Raw genomic sequence first — 19,269 nt, forward strand, 5'->3', positions numbered from 1 at the left:
CAAATATTGTTCAGATTTAAGATTGAGAAGATTTAAATAAACAATAAATAATAAAAATAAAACACGGATACAACGCAAGTAAAAGTGGAGCTAGTTTTTAGTTAATTTGAATAGACAGAAAGGCATGGTATCAAACGGTTCAATGAATAGTTTGCATTCATTCTTTTGGGAAAACTCTTCCTATTCAGATATACCTCCTTTCAGCCTATGATTTGCCTTGATTGTGAAAATTAAAAATGATTTAAGTTAAAATTTAATGCACTTTGACATTGCATATTTGACATCGGTTAAGCCTAGTGCAAATTCCTCAAGAAAACTACCCAGAACGACGAAATTAGGAGAACAATTTTAGACCTATTTTAGTTAACAAAATTTTTAAAAATAAAGCAATAAAATTACGCTTAAAAAAAGAAGCCAATCTTATAGGAAATTGTGTTTTTTATTGGATAGAATTATTCTTCGCAATGGAAATACTCTTACAACAGCAGTAAACTGAAAAGTAAGTCCGTCCCTGTATACCTCAGACATATGTACGTAAGAAGGATCGATCAGCTACACTTCAGGTGGGAACATAAGGTTACCATGTTATAGATCTCTGTGTACATTGATCTGCAAGGGTATTTAAAGCTTCGTAGCATTAGAAGCAGACCATTCCCTCGTGTTTTGTGCTGTAGAACCAAGTGTTGCCTGTTCATATACACACACACACACACTGACACATGAGCAATCTGTAGTTCATATGTATATGCATTCCCTTTTTTAACAACTTCCGCTTTGAAATGTATAAATACATTCATACGAGCATATACATATATGCATATATATATTTATATACATTTTTTTCTGCCGCTGAATGCAGCTGTCCGCTGGCCAAATGAACTGGCCAAGCGACTATGTGGCGACATATGTGGCCACAGATACGAGAGACAATGGCAGTGGCCGAGCGACATTGGAGGAGGGCGGGCACCAGCAGAAGGTGGTCTATATAATTGGTTAACAAACAAGTTGGTTGGTTGCGGGGCTAGCCACACAATTAGATCAACAAATGCAAATAACTTTTGTGGGGAGATAACTGAATTAGTCAGTCAGGACAGAAAAATGGGAGTGCATACCCATCGATACATAATACAAACAAAGAAACATCATCGGTTGATTAAAATTAATATTTCAAAATTAATACCAAAAAAAATGATCAAATATTCCAAAAATAGATCAAAATGAAATATTCCAAAAGCCTTTGGCTCAAACTAAATCTTGGTAAAGCAAGTCAATCAGCTGAGTAGCAGATCTCCTGCAATCGGATTAAAGTACCCTTGAAAATGATGAAAACTCGACGAATTTCTGCGCCAAACTTGGAAAAGATGTCGCTATAAGTCTTTCTATTAAGTAAAGAGAAAAGCTCAATCTACAAGTACAATTTTCAAACATGATTTCACATGGAAAAATAAAGGCTTTTAAGTGGTTGGAACATGGAAAGTTCCAGGTGTCCAGCTCTACAAGATCTTGACATCCTTCCACCGACTAATCACTCTTTTATTTGATCAGGTACTAAGCACTGAGCTTGCGATCAGAAGAACCAATTGAAGAAATAATAGTTTATGAGTGTAGGTGATTATTTACTTGTGATAGAGAGGCCCTGACTTGTTGAGAGCCACATAGGCTTCACGATTCATTTTATATCCACTAGAAACTAGTGACGCGCGTCATGTGGCAGTGCCCCTCGGTCGATTGGCCGGAAGGAGGGCTGCGTTTTTGCTTGGGATCCGCGCCTAATCGGTGTCTCACGGGCCAAGAAACAATGCACCATTGATATCAAAAGTTGTTTCATTCCGGTGATCCTTGGCAATAAACTGCGAGTCGAGTGACAAAGAAAGATATGAAGACCTCTAGTAATGTTGAAGATCTGTCTACATATCCACCAATAACTTCCACCACATCTTTCTTCATATCCGGAACTTGCTTGTGATGTTTTTTCACATCTCAAGTATCTCCCTATATGGTAATGATGATCCAAACCATATTTATACTGTTTCTTGGCTCTTGAATATTCCCCTATATTCTGCCCATTGATCTTTAGTATAATTTCACGTAATTTGACATAATTTTCGACCCTTTTTGGTTGTTTAAAGACATCCTACCATCAGCGATCACGTTCTTTTGTCCCTTCAACTTACATTTATTGATTTGTTGGAGATTTTTCACTTGTCCGCAGCACTCGATATCGGGATTTCCCTTTGGTTGTGGCACAGGAAACACTTGAAAAAAATGATTGAATTTTGTGGCACTTCTAAAATATCAACTTTCAGAATGAATTATAAGCTATGGGATTTATGAGAATTTGTCGAGCACACGGCACACTAACACAGAAGACACTAGCACGAGCACACACACACACACACGCGCGCCTGCACACACGTACAGGGAAAGTGAGAGAGAGAAAGAGAGAGAGAGAGGCAGGCGAGCGGGCGAGCGAGCGAGAGCGGGAAATTGTGGCTTAGATTGAATTTGGGACTCTGGATCTAAGGCTGAGGCTGAGACTGAGAGACTGGCAACTCTGGCGATCGAATCAAACGACACGGAGATATTAAACTATTTTTTGCGGTAACCATGAACGCGACCACTACGAGCGGTTGGCAACGCCGACCACGGCGTCGCAGCGACGCCAGCCGCGGCAGCGCCAGAGACAGAGAGCGACGACGCAGCACAGCCAACGACGAGGACGAGGACGAACGAGCTGGGGGCGGGATGTGGGGGGATGGGGCAGAATGTTAGCGACGCCTCATCATAATCATGGACGAAGGGTCCTGGGTCCCGGGTCCAGCCACCCACTTCCACTCCAAAAAACGCTGCTGCGACATTACCCCGCCCCCAAATTGATGGCAGCAGCAGCCGCCCTCGTCTTTCTTCTTTTTTTCTGCTCTTGCTGTTGCTCTTGGGGTATATAATTCTTTCTTTCGTTTTGGCTTAACATTTACCGCGAGAACCAGTAGCAGTGGTTTCTCCAAGGCAGCGACGCTGACGCCGAAGTCGGCCGCGCAGTTGGCGCCGGCAGCGAGGCAGAAAAAGAAAAAGAAAAGCTAAGACTAAGGCAAACGAAAACCGAAAACCAAAACCAGAAAACGTCAACTACACCACAAGCAGAAAGGCCGCAACGACATCTTCAAGTTGGTCCACCTCAGCATTCACCACACCACCCACCACCCACACAAGCAGCAGTCCCCCACCCCCCCAACTTGGGCCCCAAAGAGGCACCAGCCCACCATAAAACTCGAGCTCAATTCGCGGCATAGAAAAATGCGCTCAATTTTTTGGCGCACCTTTGGACCAAGCAGCGCCATAGACTGGAAAAAATCTTGAGAATGAGAGTGAGAACAGCCTGAGAAGCAGAGAACCAGAGGGTGAGTCCTGTCTTGAGTTGAGTTTTCCCCAGTCTTGGAAGGCGCTTCGGCGTGGTGAACTTTCGATGTGTGTGTGGGGGGGGGTGGACACCTCTTTTTGTTGCTGCTTATGAATTTCCATTAGGATTTTTTCTTGGCTCCTTGGCTGCTTCAACCCCCAATAAGAATTTCGTCTTCGGAATTGACTCAAGCAGCGCAAAAAAAATCTCAAACTCTGGCGGAAAGAAAAAAGGAAAGAAAAAGAAAGAAAAGCAAGTGGAAAGCAAAAGCGAAACGAGACGGGACGAAGCCAAGCCAAGCCAACGCGGCTTTGCGGCAAGCCTTTAGCTAACCAGGAATTGCTGGGGCCAGGAAGGAGACCGAAAGAGCGAAAGAGAGATGGAGAGAGAGAGAGAGAGAGCGAGCCGCAGTGTGGCAGAAAGAGAGAGAGTCAGAGCTGGGGCTGGCCGCACAGGAGCGAGTGAGAGAGGTGAAATCTTGCGGCTGCCATTTGCGGCCAGGAAGACGCAGCAATATGCCACCCCCCACCCACCTAACCTTGAGTGAAAAATTGCAACCACATGAGGGTGGGGCAGAGCTCCGAGATCCGTGCCCCGTGTCCCGTGCCCATGCCCCTCTCAGGGCGGAGTTTCCTTTTCGGTTCTTGACATTTCTTTTCGGGCTCGGGCATTACTTCTGTTTGGTTTTTTGTTTTTTTCTTTGCCGCTCTGCTCCTTTCGGTTGCACAGCATATTAAGGATTCAACCCTCCTCCATTTTGCGGTTTTCTTCGCACCACGCGAAATATCCAAAAGATATGCGAGAGGGAGGCAGGAGGGCGGGCGCCTGCGACTGCGGTGCTGCTGGTGGTGGTGGATATGTGCGGATGTGTGTGTGCCAGTCGACGGTTGCGCAGCAGCTGAAGGGTGTCCTGTGCCCGCCTGTGGTTGGGCATTATGAAACCGCAAGAATTATCATACGCTGCGGTCGATTACTATATCAAAACCCCTCTAATCAGGCAGCTCTGGTGCTGATGCTGATGCTGGCTCTGATGCTGACAGGGCGTCCGAGGCCGCGCCGCAACCACTATTCCGGGCGGGTAACTGTAACCGTAACCGTTACCGTAACCGTAACCGCAAGCGAGCCCCGCGGCCGTGGTCTTCTGGCCAACCAAAACTACGCGTTCCGCTCGAATTCTCGCAGCCAATGGGCGGATCTTAAGTGTCTCAAAAGACGCTCTCTGCTCCAATGACTCTGGCATTGCCCGCTGAGTCATTCAAAAATGGTGGAAAACAAAGGAAACAAGCAACAACAACAAAAACAGAAACAAATTCAATTTGTGTGAATATGTTATATTTTCTATTTCTTTCTTTGTAGATAATAAAGAGGTAGAATGATCTCTCATCAATTGATTCAGTGGCCTTCCTGATTAAAAAAAAGAATTATAATATCCTCAAAAAAACTGCATTTATGAATATTTTTGAAAACATATTTATCTCTAGTTAAAAGAAAGGATATTTTTGAAATCAATTTCAATCGACTTTTAATAGTATAAACAACAGAATTTTAGAAGCAATAATATTGGGAATATTATTGGGTATAGAGTTTTCATGGGTATACAAGATCGTATCGTTTTCATCGCTTCACAGTTCCCAAAATTTAAAAAAAAATTCAGACAAAGAAAGCCTTTGAAAGATGAAAAAAGCACAGGAATTATGTATGTTAAAAGTTAAATATAATTTGGTCTTGAAATATATTCCACCACTCTATGGTTGAGAACAATCGACCCCCAACAAAAGTCCTGTCCCAATTAAGACATTTCTGCATATGAGGAATATGTAGGTTTGTGTGCTTATCATTAGCCAAACACTCATGCACACTGACACACACACACGCACACGGGGCTTATCGATAGCATCCTTTCACAGACCATGCCCGAGCCGCGTAACAGGCCACTAACCGAACCCCCAGTCTTGGCACAGGACCTACAACGGAACAGAAGAAACCAAGCCAATTAAAACGATAAACCAAAAATGCCCAGAGGCGTCAACCGAGAGGGTAAATAATAATGAGAACTGCCAGAGCCAAGAACTTATGGAGATCTTCTTAGGGACGAAGTCCTAAATACTCTTGCAAAACCACGAATCGAATGAACATCATATATGTTTGATGATTCCTGAAAGAAATATCTGTAGATATCTAGACATACCTACACTTTGTTTGTGCTTTGCAAACATCTGTTAATAATCATAATACCCTCTGGCAAGGGTGTAGAAAAATCGTTGGAGAATAACGAGTTTTTAGAGTCGTCACTCCTCTAACCTCCAGTCTATTTCCCGCCTTCCGTCAGCCGGCGCTCAAGTGCCCGTAGTTAGAGGCAACAAAAGGCGTTCAAGTTGCAAGACCGCTAAGCAACGACCCACCAACAACCACTGTACCCTACCCCAAGCCCAAGCATACCCTCTGCGGAGAGGGCCATGGGAGAGGGGCAGGGGCAGGACAATTATGAAGCAAGTTGGTCCGCACTTCAAGGCAAAGAAAAAGATTTTGTGCAAATAATTCCAAAGTGGAACGACAATAAATGGAAAGCGGCGACAAGTGGAATTCAAGTGATGCAGGCAGGTGGCAGGTGGCAGGTGGGTGTGTGTGTGTGTGCTTGTGTGTGTCTGTGGGGTGGTGCCACTTTTTAATGGCCTTCGGCGTGCCATCCCCCCGCCTCTCGCTCGCCATTATTCAGACGGCCCCTTCCTGACGGCGTTTTGTGTTGATTTTTCTTTTAATTGTTGCGGATTTGCATTCTGACACATTTGTCAACCTCAACGTCGGTGGCACAAAAGGATGCCCCGGGATGCCGGCGGGACGGGGGCCCACGAAGGAACCATGGATGAGGCAAGGTTCGTTTATTATTTATTAACCCAAAGACACGGAAAGGGCCAGGACATGTGTGTGTGCGACTCAGGTCCGTTGGGATAATAATAAACGCCAACCAGTCGGCCAGAGAGTGCCCAGCCCCCACTCAAGTCATTTATCAACGGGGGAATAAGACCCAACAAACCAGAAACACTCAGAAAAAAAACCTTAAACGTTAAAGTTTTCTTTGAAATTTTCCATATATGATCTTTATACAGTTTTAGATATATTTTTGCTATCAAGAAACTATCTTTATCTATGGAAACCTATATTTGATCCAACCTCTAGCATGATTGCCGCACTTTTAGAACACTTTTTTGTTTTCAGTGCATTTCGTTTGTATGTATGCACAAGTATGAGTTTGTGTATGTGTGTGTCTGTGTCTGTGTTTGAGTGACATGTGTCAAAACTGAAAAACTACGCGAATTTGTGTCAAATACCCTTGTCAGCACGTTTCAAGTGCTGCCACACTCTGCCCCTTCCCTTCCCCAGCCCATTCCTTTAAAGCCATCCTGCCACTTCCCTAAGCCCCATCATAAAAACAATGATAAATACTCGTACTCACTCGCCAGGTAGAAAGCAAGGAGCAGGGCAAGTGTTGTAGTCTGTGTGTGAAAAAAGCGAAGTATTCTGTGCGGAAATTCCGTCCGACACTTGGCCGGTCATAATGAAACAGTTCGAAGATGTTGGAGGGGGGGATGTACACTGAAACATGTTATGGAATCAGTAATACAATATCGAAAGAATAAAAAAAAAAGATTTGGACTATCAAGGCGATGCAGAATCAAAATGGGTGAAGTTTCTATTATGATCCAGAAATAAGGTGTTCAGAAAGCAAAAGTAATCTCTCGGCGCATCTCTGGTCGCATCTCTCTTGCTGCAACTCTCGTCGCATCTCTCTCGTTGCATCTCTCTCGTCGCATCTCTCTCGTCGCAACTTTCGTCGCATCTCTCTCGTTGCATCGCTCTCGTCGGAGCTCTCTTCACAGCTCTCGTCGCAGCTCTCGTCGCATTTCTTTCGTCGCAGCTCTCGTCGCATCTCTTTCGTCGCATCTCTCTCGTCGGATATATATTCGAGCTAACGGGAGGTCTCTCAATTTTCCTCGAATTTAGCATGAGAGATGGGAAAAGTATAGAGAGAAAGAGATGTGGTTCCACCAGTTATGTTCTAATGTTACTTCCTGCACTCCCTTTGTCCCCTTTATACCTAACGACCTATTGGATAATAACTATAGAATATTTAACCTGTTTTTCTTTACATTGCTAAATGATAAAGGTAATAACCAAATTATTGGTTCAATTAATATTTATCATAGATTCATTTACGAGTAACATTTGGATTGTGAGATCATGGCTAAGCCTTGGTTTGCAGGCCGGATGGATCTCCAGGACTCCATACTGAGTGCAATGGATGCCCCTCTATCGACCAGTGAACAGAAAATGATTGTCAAGAGGCACCTTGCATCGAAGGAGGAATTTCCAAGGATAATCGGGCGCTCATCGAGTTTCAGCCGCATTATCATTTATGAAATTTTATGATCGTTCGATCGTTGTATACAAGAGGGAGCATTACCATTACCCCAGCGGAGAGAAGATGAAGAAGAGAGTCAAATAATAGTCCCTAGTCCCAAATCCCAAAAGGGAGAGCGATATTTTGGTTTTCACAGCAAAAGCGGCTGCCACACAAACCCAGACAATACGAGGGGCAAAGCAAAGCTCCTTCCTGAGTGTCCACGGCCTGGTCGGCTTTTTTGGCGCTAAAGAAGGTATAACCTTGGAGAGCTCAAAGTATTGGAAAAAATGGGAAGCCAATGGAAATCTGTACTGTCAGCCATCTGCATTGTCAGTCGATAAATGTTCCCAAAATTCCCACACCCATAACAGTGGGCCGCCTGGTGATGGAAGTACAGAATGATCTTCCCCTGGAACAAAGATTGGTCATATGCACACTGAACCACTTCTGGACGCTGATTGTTTATTTTTTATTTTTACTTAACATTTGTTATATATTTTTTAGCATCTTCCTAAAGCCGGCGGTCTATTCAATGGAAATCTGGAAGCTACACAGACTCTATTTCATGCAGTAAGAAGGAAGGAAGTAAGGAGGAAGGAAATCCTCTTTCAGGGTAAAAAAATATGTATATCTATTGCTGGTAAATGGCTTCATCTGTTATATATTTTCAGCCCTCGGAGAGATTTTCAAGTGCCCCGCTCCGCCCCCTTCCATATACAGGAAGGCCATGTATCCCATATCCAATCATAAACAGAAAATATAAATGACAAAAACTGCAATGTCACAAAATTCGCAAAGGTTTTTTTTTTTAGCAGAGTCTATAAAGCGGGGCAGGTCCATAAAAAAAATCGCACTGACATCTATCGGATCGGTTCCAAAACAAATCATAAAACGCGGTTTACAGCTCCCATGTGTGTAATCGGCGACGTTTAACGTGGGTCTGGCGACGGGCTATGAGGGTTGCACTCTCGCCCAAGGCAGCGCCCGGAAGAGGGGGTGGGTAACGACTGAGACAAGACCTGCACACAGACACACGAGTATATCCATACATATATACCCACATACACACATACATATACGTATAAGTAGAACTCTTGCGGGTCCATCGTCCTGGGAATATCCAAAAATGTTGCAGACAACCAATTTTAAAGAAAAAAAAAAAAAAAATGTAAAACAAATTGAAATCTTGCTTTGATTCCTCTCCCGAGGCAATCACAGTTTTGATATGAGAATAATGGATGGAAGAGATGGTCTTAGCAGAGAAAGGTACTGGAGGTAGATCGGATATTACGAAGAAGTTCAGTGTCGGTTCTCTCTGTTATATACAAAAGTTGTAGATCCATTAGCCATTATCCACCGATCTGCTACCTACTCTTTCGCTTCTCTGAGAGTGAAATTCCATATTCTGGATCCTAACTTTTGCTCTTCCTCAAGAAACCGTATACAGAAATATCGCCAGACTCTATTCTGTCCGCAGTTCTTAAAGCACCTCTTCCTGCACTGCCGCCCCACTGTAACCCCACTGTACATCCAAGGGGGTCCAAGCGAGCCATAAAAAACTGAATGGCAAAAAAGTGCCGAGCTGTTGGTGCGTGCTAAGCATAGTTAAAATCGAAATCGAAATCCATATTTGTTTTAATGGTCGCCGACAACAGGAAGACCTATCCAGTGGCTGGCGTGGAGAGTGGGTCGAAGGATGACAATAACCATAAGGCCAGGGTATAATAATAAGCGGAGTAAGTGAGTGGTTGAGTGGGTGACAGTGAGCCTGGGGAGGGCGACAGATAGCCTCAATAATGACCAGAAGCGTTCAAGAAATGCTAGCCATACGTGCTCGATATTCAATAACCACACGGCAAGGGCAGCATGGCAGGGGATAGCCAGTGGGTTGGGGGTTCGGGGTTGGAGGGGGGCAGGACATAAAAAATTGAATTGAACATTTCCGGGACGAAAAGTTGGAGCGCTTATGGCAACCATGTGGGCAACCGGACAACGGCCCATGACTGACCCATTCAATTAAGCATGAAAAAAAACAGCAGTCGAAGATGTAGAAGGGCGTGTGGGGGGCAGTGGACGTGCCATGGATAGTCCATAAAAAAGGACATCACTTAAGGAGGTTCGGAACTTTGGTATTCCGAGAGGGGGGAGAGGTCTGTTCTCTGGGCTCTGGACTCTCCGGCCGCAACAAAACACGCATCACTTGTCACACATACTTAGCAGACGGCCAGGGGCCATGGCCGGGGGGCGTCCTAGAGCCCAGCCAATGGCATGGACCCCTCATTGTCATGTCCTTGGTGTTGTTATTGAGGTGTAATACAATTTTTTGCCATGATACCCCATAACAATGGCCAAGCGCGCGATACGGAGAGACAGAGAATCGGAATCGGAAAAGGATAACGAGGACCCCAACCCCAATCCTAATCCCAATCCAACAGGGTCACATATGGCGGCATAAGTTGTTCAAAGTGTGTGTGTGTGTGCGTGTGTGATAGGGAGGGGGGAAGGGACACAACGCATAAACTTGCAATTGAGCCAATTTGTAAAAGTGCGGCAAGCCCATTAACAAGAGTCACGACAGAGAGTCAGTCTGGCATCATTGGATGGTACGGAACGGAACGGTACGGAAGCTGTCCAGGCTAAAATCGAACGGAAGCCAGAACACCTGCTCCATACCCACTCCCACCCCCTACCCCTTACCCAAAATCCCATACACAGACCTATACCCCAGCCCTATCCTATCCCATGATTTGAAAAGCTTTTGGCTTGGGGGTTTGCAGAATCCTACTTTGCATTACAAGCGCCCACATTAAAATTAAAATAAAGTTTTCCACTCTTCTTCTGGGGGATAATATCCCTTTCAGTCCTTTCCTCTGGTTCGTTTTTTCGTGTTTTTTTTTTTTTTTTTGGAGAACTACTCGTACAAATAAATCTAAAACTCGCACATTTCTGATGGATATGGACCACGTCCCGGACTTACAGAGCGACAGAGAGAGAGAGAGAGAGAGAGGATGGGGGAGGCGGGGTCAGTGTTGCATGGTTGAGATATGCCAGGATACGGGTCCGGCCGCAGTTGGCAATTCGCAGTTTTATTCGTATTTTTGCATTTACATCAGCCCACATGCATTATGCATACATATATACTTACACACACACACACACACACACACATATATAGAGGAATCCACATGCATGTATTCGTCTGAAGTTGTGCGTGTGTGGGCGCTGTATGAGGTCCTTTTTGGGTCCTCGGTATACACTCCCCCACGGTGAAGTTGAACCACTGTTTTGAGATGATTTTAAGAAGTAACTTTTGAAGGAGTTATAGATATTTTTTAGGTAACTTTTAAGCTTGCAAAAACATTTTAAAGCTTCAAATTTCTTTCGATTTAAAATATATATATGTATATATAAAAGAGGTGAATATTATAATTATTATATTATTATTACTAAGGGTTGCTCCTTAAATAATTCCATTCAATACCAATTACACTATTCCTTAAACTATCGGCCGAAACCGAACAGAATATTCCTGAATCTTGCAGTCGAAAGATCTATGTATCTACCCTTAAGAGTATACCGTAAGAGTATTCCATTAGATCTATGGGAAACCGAGAGCTTTACTTTACATTTTCTTGTTGAATTTTCCGTTCAGATGCTTTGCTGTCTTTGTCCCTTTTTTGCTGTTGTTGGATTCACTTTGGACTTTGAAACAAAGCACAGGACAAAACAAGAGAAAAGCGTAGGATGGGCGGAAAAAAATAAAGTATGTATGCAAAATGAGTGAAACAAAAATGCTTCGGGCACAAAGGATGCAAGGGATAAAATAATATCCTTAAGCTACAAATGCAACATGAATTTTTCTTCGCTCGACCATTTCCACGCCCCGTCCCCATACAGGCTTTCCCATTCCCATACCAACACTACGCTACTCGACTATTCTGTTGCTCTTTCTTCGAAAAAGACAAAAAACATACATATATTTCATGCATCTACGGGATCTATGGGATACGACTATGGGATCTCCTAATAAGGACACTTGGACACTCTATAAAATGTCGGTTTTCAGTAGGTTTGAATTGATCATTTGGTTTATGATAGACTTTTGTTCAATATTTTATAGACTTTGGGCTAGACTTTCAGGATAGGAATACCCATTGTTCATTGCAATGCCCAGCCCAGTGACATACAAAAAAAACCCAATATTATTGCGCAAAAATCGCCGAAACATTAAATAAGACTCAAGAGAAAACACCTGGACGAGATTCACTGAGGTGCTGGGATTCGTGAGACAAGTCTCATTTAAATCTTAAAATAATTCAACATAAAAATTAGTATGGAGGTAAGGCCTTCCTTATAACAAATATAACTTATAATTAAAAATCGAAAGAAGGATGTCCCAATGTAATGCTATTCGCTGTAGAGGATGCACAATGATAGCCCCATACCATAATTGATCGTACTCCGTTCTTAATAGTCTTAACAGCTTCAAACTTGTATTTATAGGTCTTCACACATATTATTACAATTTATTTCTATATTATATTATTATATATTATCTTTCCACTGGCTCCAGTTAATTCCAAACAATTCCCTCTGTGACTTGGCATATACATATGTACATATCTTTCACATGAATTCAATATACCCGTAAAATCTACGATTAAAGGGTATAGAAAGGATACTCGAACTTTACAAATGCATGCACATTAGAGAGATTTGCGTGTGCCTGTGTGTGAGAGCTTTTCTTTACTCTACTTTAGATAAACCCACACACAAACGCACACATAAAGCCAACGACTTTGGCGTCCTTTGGTCCTTTTTGCCTTTGCCTTTTGCTTCGACACTTATTTTAATTTATTTCATTTTCATTTATGTCCTCCCATCCTTCTGTCCATGTGCATGTCCTTCTCTATGTCTGGCTGTCTGTGTGTAATTAAATAAAAACAACCTTAAAGCAGGCTCCACACACACACACACACATGGGTCCTGCACCCGGATGGGTGTAAATTCTTTCATTGGTCTTTTATTTTAATTGCCCTCCAGAAAATAGGAAAGATTATTCCAAGCAGAAAAAAAATCTGTAAATTACAAGAAAACAAGAAAGTATCAAAATATATTGGCAGGCTGTGTTAACACATCTCACGATCCAGAACTCAATTCATTCACAGTATGAAAATATATTCCTGGACAATTATTAGAGAATTTAAATTAAACTATTAAATTAAACTGATATATAAGTATACATGTTCTCGTTCCAATGTCTTCCCAGACTCAAATAATAATAACCCTAGCTCGATACCTTTTAAATAATAAATAATATATACCTTAAATAACAAATTGTAACATAAAAGGACCACTTCTCATCCAGCAAAATATACAATTCACATTCAAATGCACTTCACATATTTTCGATGTGTACTTCAACCACAAAAAAATGCTTCGATTCGACGCTTAGGACACAACGACTCAGTGCCAAAAAAATCATACTCGAAACATTCCCTTAATTATAAAATTAATCATTTTCAACATTAATTAATATTTATACATACAACATTTAAAGAAATTCGTATCGGATTTAAGAGAACGGTCCAAGCGATATTTTCCATTTTCCCATATTAAATTCTGGTCACTTTTAGAAGATCTGTCGATCTATTTAGATAAAAAAATATATACATTTTAGCATTTTCGCTTAATTCGAATATTTAAGCTCAAAATTTTAAACGAATTACATTTTTCACATTCATTTTCCAAAAAATCCTTGGTATATTTTTATATATGTATTAAAAAAATGTCAGTCTTTAAATATACATGATCTTTGGAGTTTTTGGAGATCACGAAATAATTGCACAACTTTTTTTATATATTTACCCACATATTTATGGATATTTTGGATATGGGCGTCTCTCTCTGCTCATACAATAATAATGTTAAAGTTACGGTTATTCTTCAGCGGCTGGCCCGAACATACTCCCCCCGTTGGGAGCTAGTCTCTCAACAGATTCCTTAAGGGGCAGCAAACATAGCCGAGTGACGGCCCTCCTGATGTTTCCTGAGGATGTCTTCAGGTCAGCGACGCGACACACTCCGTCCTTGCCCAAAACGACATCGACCACTCTAGCCAGTGGCCAACGCATTGGAGGAAGATTTTCGTCCTTCACCAGAACGAGGTCGTTCTTGCAGATGTTTTGCGCGGGGGTACGCCACTTCGCGCGCTCTTGCAAAAGAGTGAGATACTCTTCGCGCCAACGGCTCCAAAATATTTGCTGTAGTTGGGTGACCCGCTGCCAGCCATCCAGACGATTGTAGTTCAGCTTCGTTAGGTCAGGCTCGAGGATTTGCTCATGGGGGCCGCCTAAAAGCAGATGAGCAGGAGTCAAAACGTCTAAATCATCAGGATTTTCTGAAAGCGAGAGCAAAGGGCGAGAGTTAACAATTGCAGTGATCTGACAGATCAGAGTGCGCAGCTCGTCGAAGCTAAGCACAGATGGTCCAACTGAGCGGTACAGGTGATATTTTGCGGTCTTCACGGCCGCTTCCCACAACCCGCCAAAATGCGGAGAGCGAGGTGGGATGAAACGCCAGTCGATCGAGTCAGCCAAGCAGGATTCGTGGACCTCCTTCATATGCGGTTCGCTCAGACAAAGCTTCTTTAGCTCCAGAAGCTCGTTCTTGGCCCCAACGAAGTTTGTCGCATTGTCCGACCAAATTTGACTTGGCCTTCCTCGAGTGGAAGTAAAACGCTTTAGTGCGCCTAGAAACGATGCGGTGGTCAAATCCTTTACGAGCTCCATGTGTATAGCCTTAGAAGTGAAACAGATGAATACGCTAATGTAGCACTTGATCGGAGGCCTCGTGCGGATTTCTGATCGGTAGAAAAAAGGTCCACAGTAATCTACTCCAGTGACTTCAAAAGCTCGAGATCCTTCCAAACGTTCCTTAGGTAGGTCTCCCATGATGTGTTCGACCATGCGCGGCCTAGTCCTGAAGCATCTCACACATCTGCTGACGACCCTTGACACTGCCTTAACACCTCCAATGGGCCAATATTCCAGCCGAATTTTGGATAGCAAGGCGCGAGGTCCGGCATGGAGGTTTCTTTCATGATAATATCTTATCAGCGCAAAGGTAATGGAATGTCCCTTTGGCAGAATGAGCGGGTGCGTGAGCGTCAAATCCTAGCGATGAGTTGCCAAGACGACCTCCAACTCTAAGTAGTCCAGAATGATCGATGAACGGGTTGAGCGAACTAATAGAACTGGATTTCATGACTTGACCATTGCGCCGAATCTCCTTTATGTCCATCCACAAATTTGCCAGCTGAATGTGTCGAATTAGAAGATGCGTTCCTTGCCGAATATCAGAAACGGTGAGTCCTGGATGCCTAAGACGATGTATAAATTTATGCATGTAGGCGAATGTGCGCTGCATGCGAAAGAATGAATTCGCAAATTTGCATCCGGACGTGAGATCGGCATGTGGAGACGTGATTAGCAATCCTCTCTTGCGAAGCTCCAAAGTTGCTATGTTGTTAGATGGAGATACAGGCCACTTATCCTTGGAGCCTAGCAAAAAGGATGGGCCGTGAAACCATAGCTCTGACTGGATAAGATGGTTGGGAAGCGAGCCTCTCGAGAGAATATCAGCAGGATTTAACGATGTGGGAACATAGCGCCATTCCATGGCTGCCGTCAACTCCTGAATTGATGCCACTCGATTTGCCACGAAAACTTGAAATTTAGCTGGCTCGTCCCTTATCCAAGATAATGCTGTTGACGAATCCGACCAGCAATAGAACCGACCTGTAAAGATTCCCATGTCCTTTACATTCTGCATGATTTTCGCAAGCAAATGGGCTCCACTTAATTCCAGCTTAGGAATCGATATAGTCTTTAGCGGCGCCACTCGCGACTTTGAGCACAAAACGTGGCTCAAAGACTGGGCTTCCCTGGACACGACATACACGCAAGCGCCATATGCTTCCAATCTGGCATCACAGAATCCGTGAACTTCTGTAGCCACACTAGAACGAAGAACCAAGCGAGGAAATGAGATCCGAGAAATGCTTGCCAAACTATTTCTCAAGTCCATCCAAGTTGAATGCAACGCTGAGGGTAGGCTTTCATCCCAATCCAAATTTTCTCTCCAAAGCTGCTGAAGGAAGATTTTGCACCTGACAATGACTGGATTTATCAATCCAAGAGGGTCGTAGAACCGCGCAATCGTAGATAAAACCGACCGCTTTGATGGCTTTGAGTTTGTGTCCAGTGCGGACAAGGCAAAAAGCAGCTGATCCGAAGCAGGGTCCCACGCTAAGCCGAGAGTTTTGGCAATGTCGCTTCCATCATTAAACTTTAGGAACTTCTCTATGTCATCTTCAGGGGTTCCCTCAAGTACTTCCTGGTGACTGGAGCACCATTTCCTAAGTCTAAAATTACCACGGGACAGTAAAGCTGATGTTTGGTGCATCTTGTCCATGACCTGTGCGACCTGTGTAGAATTACGCTCCAGTTTTCGCTCCAGACTGATGATCCGTCGATAAGCCTGAGCATAAGATTCTCCAAAACGATCAGTATTGTTATTTAGCGGCAGACGAACTGCATACTCCCCGGATGGCAACCGTGAAAGGTGGCTTACGAAATGTGCTTCACAATCGTCTTCTTCTTTGGTATTCAAACCAGCCTCCACACAATTCTCGACTTCCCAAAACATACGAAGAGTTTTATCCAACCTTGCTTCCATCTCAGCTATCGAATCTGGACAATTGTGCGTAGCCAAAAGCGCCGAGCTTGATACCTTCTGTCCACCGCCAGATACGATCCACCCAAGCCGGGTCTTCTGCAGAAGAGGCAGTCCATCGGTGAGTTTGATTTGCCCTACGCAGAGGAGATCATAAAAAACGCTCGCACCAATGAGAAGATCAACCCGTTGAGGATTGAAAAATGCAGGATCAGCGAGCTGAATGTTAGATGGAATACGCCAATCGGATACATTTACTGTCATACTTGGTTGAGAATCGGTAATCGTGGGGGCGATGAGAGCAGTAAGTGTAGTTGTGTAAGCAGAGGTGCGAGAATGCATACAAATGCTTATGGTGGATCCCTCAGTAGAAACGCTGGTATCGCCCAGCCCAGACACAAGTGCAGACGATTGAGTTCCATTAAGCTGCAGCTGCTGGGCGAACCTGGATGTGACGAGATGCAGCTGCGATCCTGAATCTAAGATGGCACGACAAGGAACTAAAACGCCAGACCGATTCTTTACGAGAACCACGGCTGTAGCCAGAAGCACGACATCAGAGTGAAGACCTTGGGCAGCAAGAAAGGGTAGACGAAGGTAGAGACGAGCTGCTAGCAGAATTTTGAGCAACGGAAAGAGTGTCCGGTTGAACGGCCAGATCGGGAGGAGTAATACCTGGGCAGCCTTGTGTTGTGGGCTGTATACTATCGAAGTGCAACAAACTATGATGCCTACCGCCGCATACTCGACATTTTCCACTATTGCATGCGCGGGTCCGGTGCCCCGGCTTTAGGCAATTTAAGCATAGGGAAAGCCCCTTCACTTCTTTGTGGCGCAGCAACGGTGAGAGATTTCCGAATATCTTGCACGAGTATATTCCATGGCCCGCTGAGTGGCAAAAGACGCATACAGACGGGTCGGCGGAAGAGTTGGAAGCTACAAACGTTTTCTTAACCTGCGTATAGGAATGGTTTTTTCCCACCTGATCGCTAGTAGCGTGTGTCGCTGTAGCATATTCCAACCGCTCCATTTTCTGGCAGCGTTGCTGCAAGAATTCGAAGAATTCCTCTGCGGTAGGTATAGCATCCGACGATGTGTGCTCCTCCCATTTGGTTTGCGTCTTCGAATCCAACTTCTGCAGCAGCATGTTGATGACCATGAATCCTGAAATCTCCTCAGCAGTTCCCAATGTCCGCAACGCTCGCATGTGTAAATTGACTGCATCCGAAAACTCCCGAAGCCTTTTAGCAGAAGGCGAGTCTACCCTCTTTAGCCCAAGAATCTTCTTGATGTGTGCCTGGAAAACAAGTCTTTTGTTATTAAAGCGTTTATTAAGTATATCCAGAGCCGCACGATAATTGGCACTGGAGAGCTCTAACGATCGAACCGAATCCAAAGCCGCATCAGCGAGGCAAGAGCAAAGGTGCTGGAATTTCTCGATGTCACTGAGATCCGCATCCGCTTCAATCACCGATTTGAACATTGCCATAAAATCCGAGAACTCGACGTAACCATCAGAAAATTTAGGCACCTTCAGCTCAGGAAGTCGCTGCTTGTGAGCCATGATGATGGTACTATGTCCGGAATGGCTTGGCAGAGTCGTAGAATGGGCAGCGGCGTGTGACTGGCTTACTTCAACAGCAGCCAGCAACTCAGCTTTCAACGATATGAAAAGAGTATCGAAGATTTCGCGCAGCTCACTCCCAATCTCGTTTTTATCGAGAGCCTCCAACTCATTATGGGCCTTATTAAATTCCTCTCGAATTTCTGCCAACATATCAAGGCGCACCTCGACTTCCGCGGCGGTCAGCTTATCGATTTTATTCCCCGCGAAGAATTCGCCAAGCCTGTGCAATCGATCAGATAATGACTGACTTTTACGCTTATACAGACTCAGTCTGGAATCAGCCACCACAATATTTCCGCCCGCGCCTGTATTCGGATCGTTGTCCATGTTAACCGTTGTGCAATTCGACACAACAACGACGATGTATAGACGCGAGAGCGAGAATGCAGGACACGAAAAGTCAAGAACCGCGGCTGCAGCTGCGCAGAGAATGAGAGATTCGACGCTTAAAGTACCGGAATTTGTCTATAAATATTCCAGCCGCACTCTCACTGAATTTGCACTTTAAACTGTTTTTCAACGTGCACCCAAATGTATTTGTTGGTAGTTAAACTACCCAACAACAAAATATTATATATATAATAAGTGTTTTAACGGAACGCGATTAAGCAATGGTTTTATATCACGTCGGGGGGTCACCAATGTTTGAGATGCCAAGCTTTTTTGGCACCTATGTGTTTCAAAAATGAAAAGAGATTTTGGGTTAAAATTTATAATTCGTATTTAATCTTGGTGGCTTAGCGGAAGCCGATTGCTTGCTATTGCCAGATAAACTTTATGCGAGATCGATATGCAACCAATGCGCAGAGGGGTTAGCATAGACGACGGCGTTAGATCAAAGTGATTGCCGAAGTGGCGGCAGCAGATCAAAGTAGTTGCCGAAGTGGCGGCGGCAGAGAGCCCCTTTAGCGGGAGAGCGCAGCAGCTCTGCAGAACGTCAACGTTTTACAACATAGGCGGCTCTCTCTGCTCATACAATAATAATGTTAAAGTTACGGTTATTCTTCAGCGGCTGGCCCGAACAGGGACTATATATGTATATATATATGTATATACTTGTAGTATTCTATTTATAATGATCTAAAACTGATTATGTAATATTTTTCA

General features: G+C 43.9%; 1 protein-coding gene across 1 annotated transcript in view; it reads right to left on the bottom strand.

Moving 5' to 3' along the window:
* The window catches only part of LOC108165185, a 32,253-nt gene extending 29,664 nt beyond the window's left edge, over positions 1 to 2,589 (bottom strand). The window contains exon 1 of the mRNA XM_033389329.1: positions 2,175 to 2,589. The gene's annotated coding sequence lies outside the window, so the exon portion shown is untranslated. The remainder of the gene's footprint in view (positions 1 to 2,174) is intronic.
* Positions 2,590 to 19,269: the final 16,680 nt, after the last annotated feature.

Source organism: Drosophila miranda, chromosome XL (genome assembly GCF_003369915.1).
Source record: "Drosophila miranda strain MSH22 chromosome XL, D.miranda_PacBio2.1, whole genome shotgun sequence".
NCBI lineage: Eukaryota > Metazoa > Arthropoda > Insecta > Diptera > Drosophilidae > Drosophila > Drosophila miranda.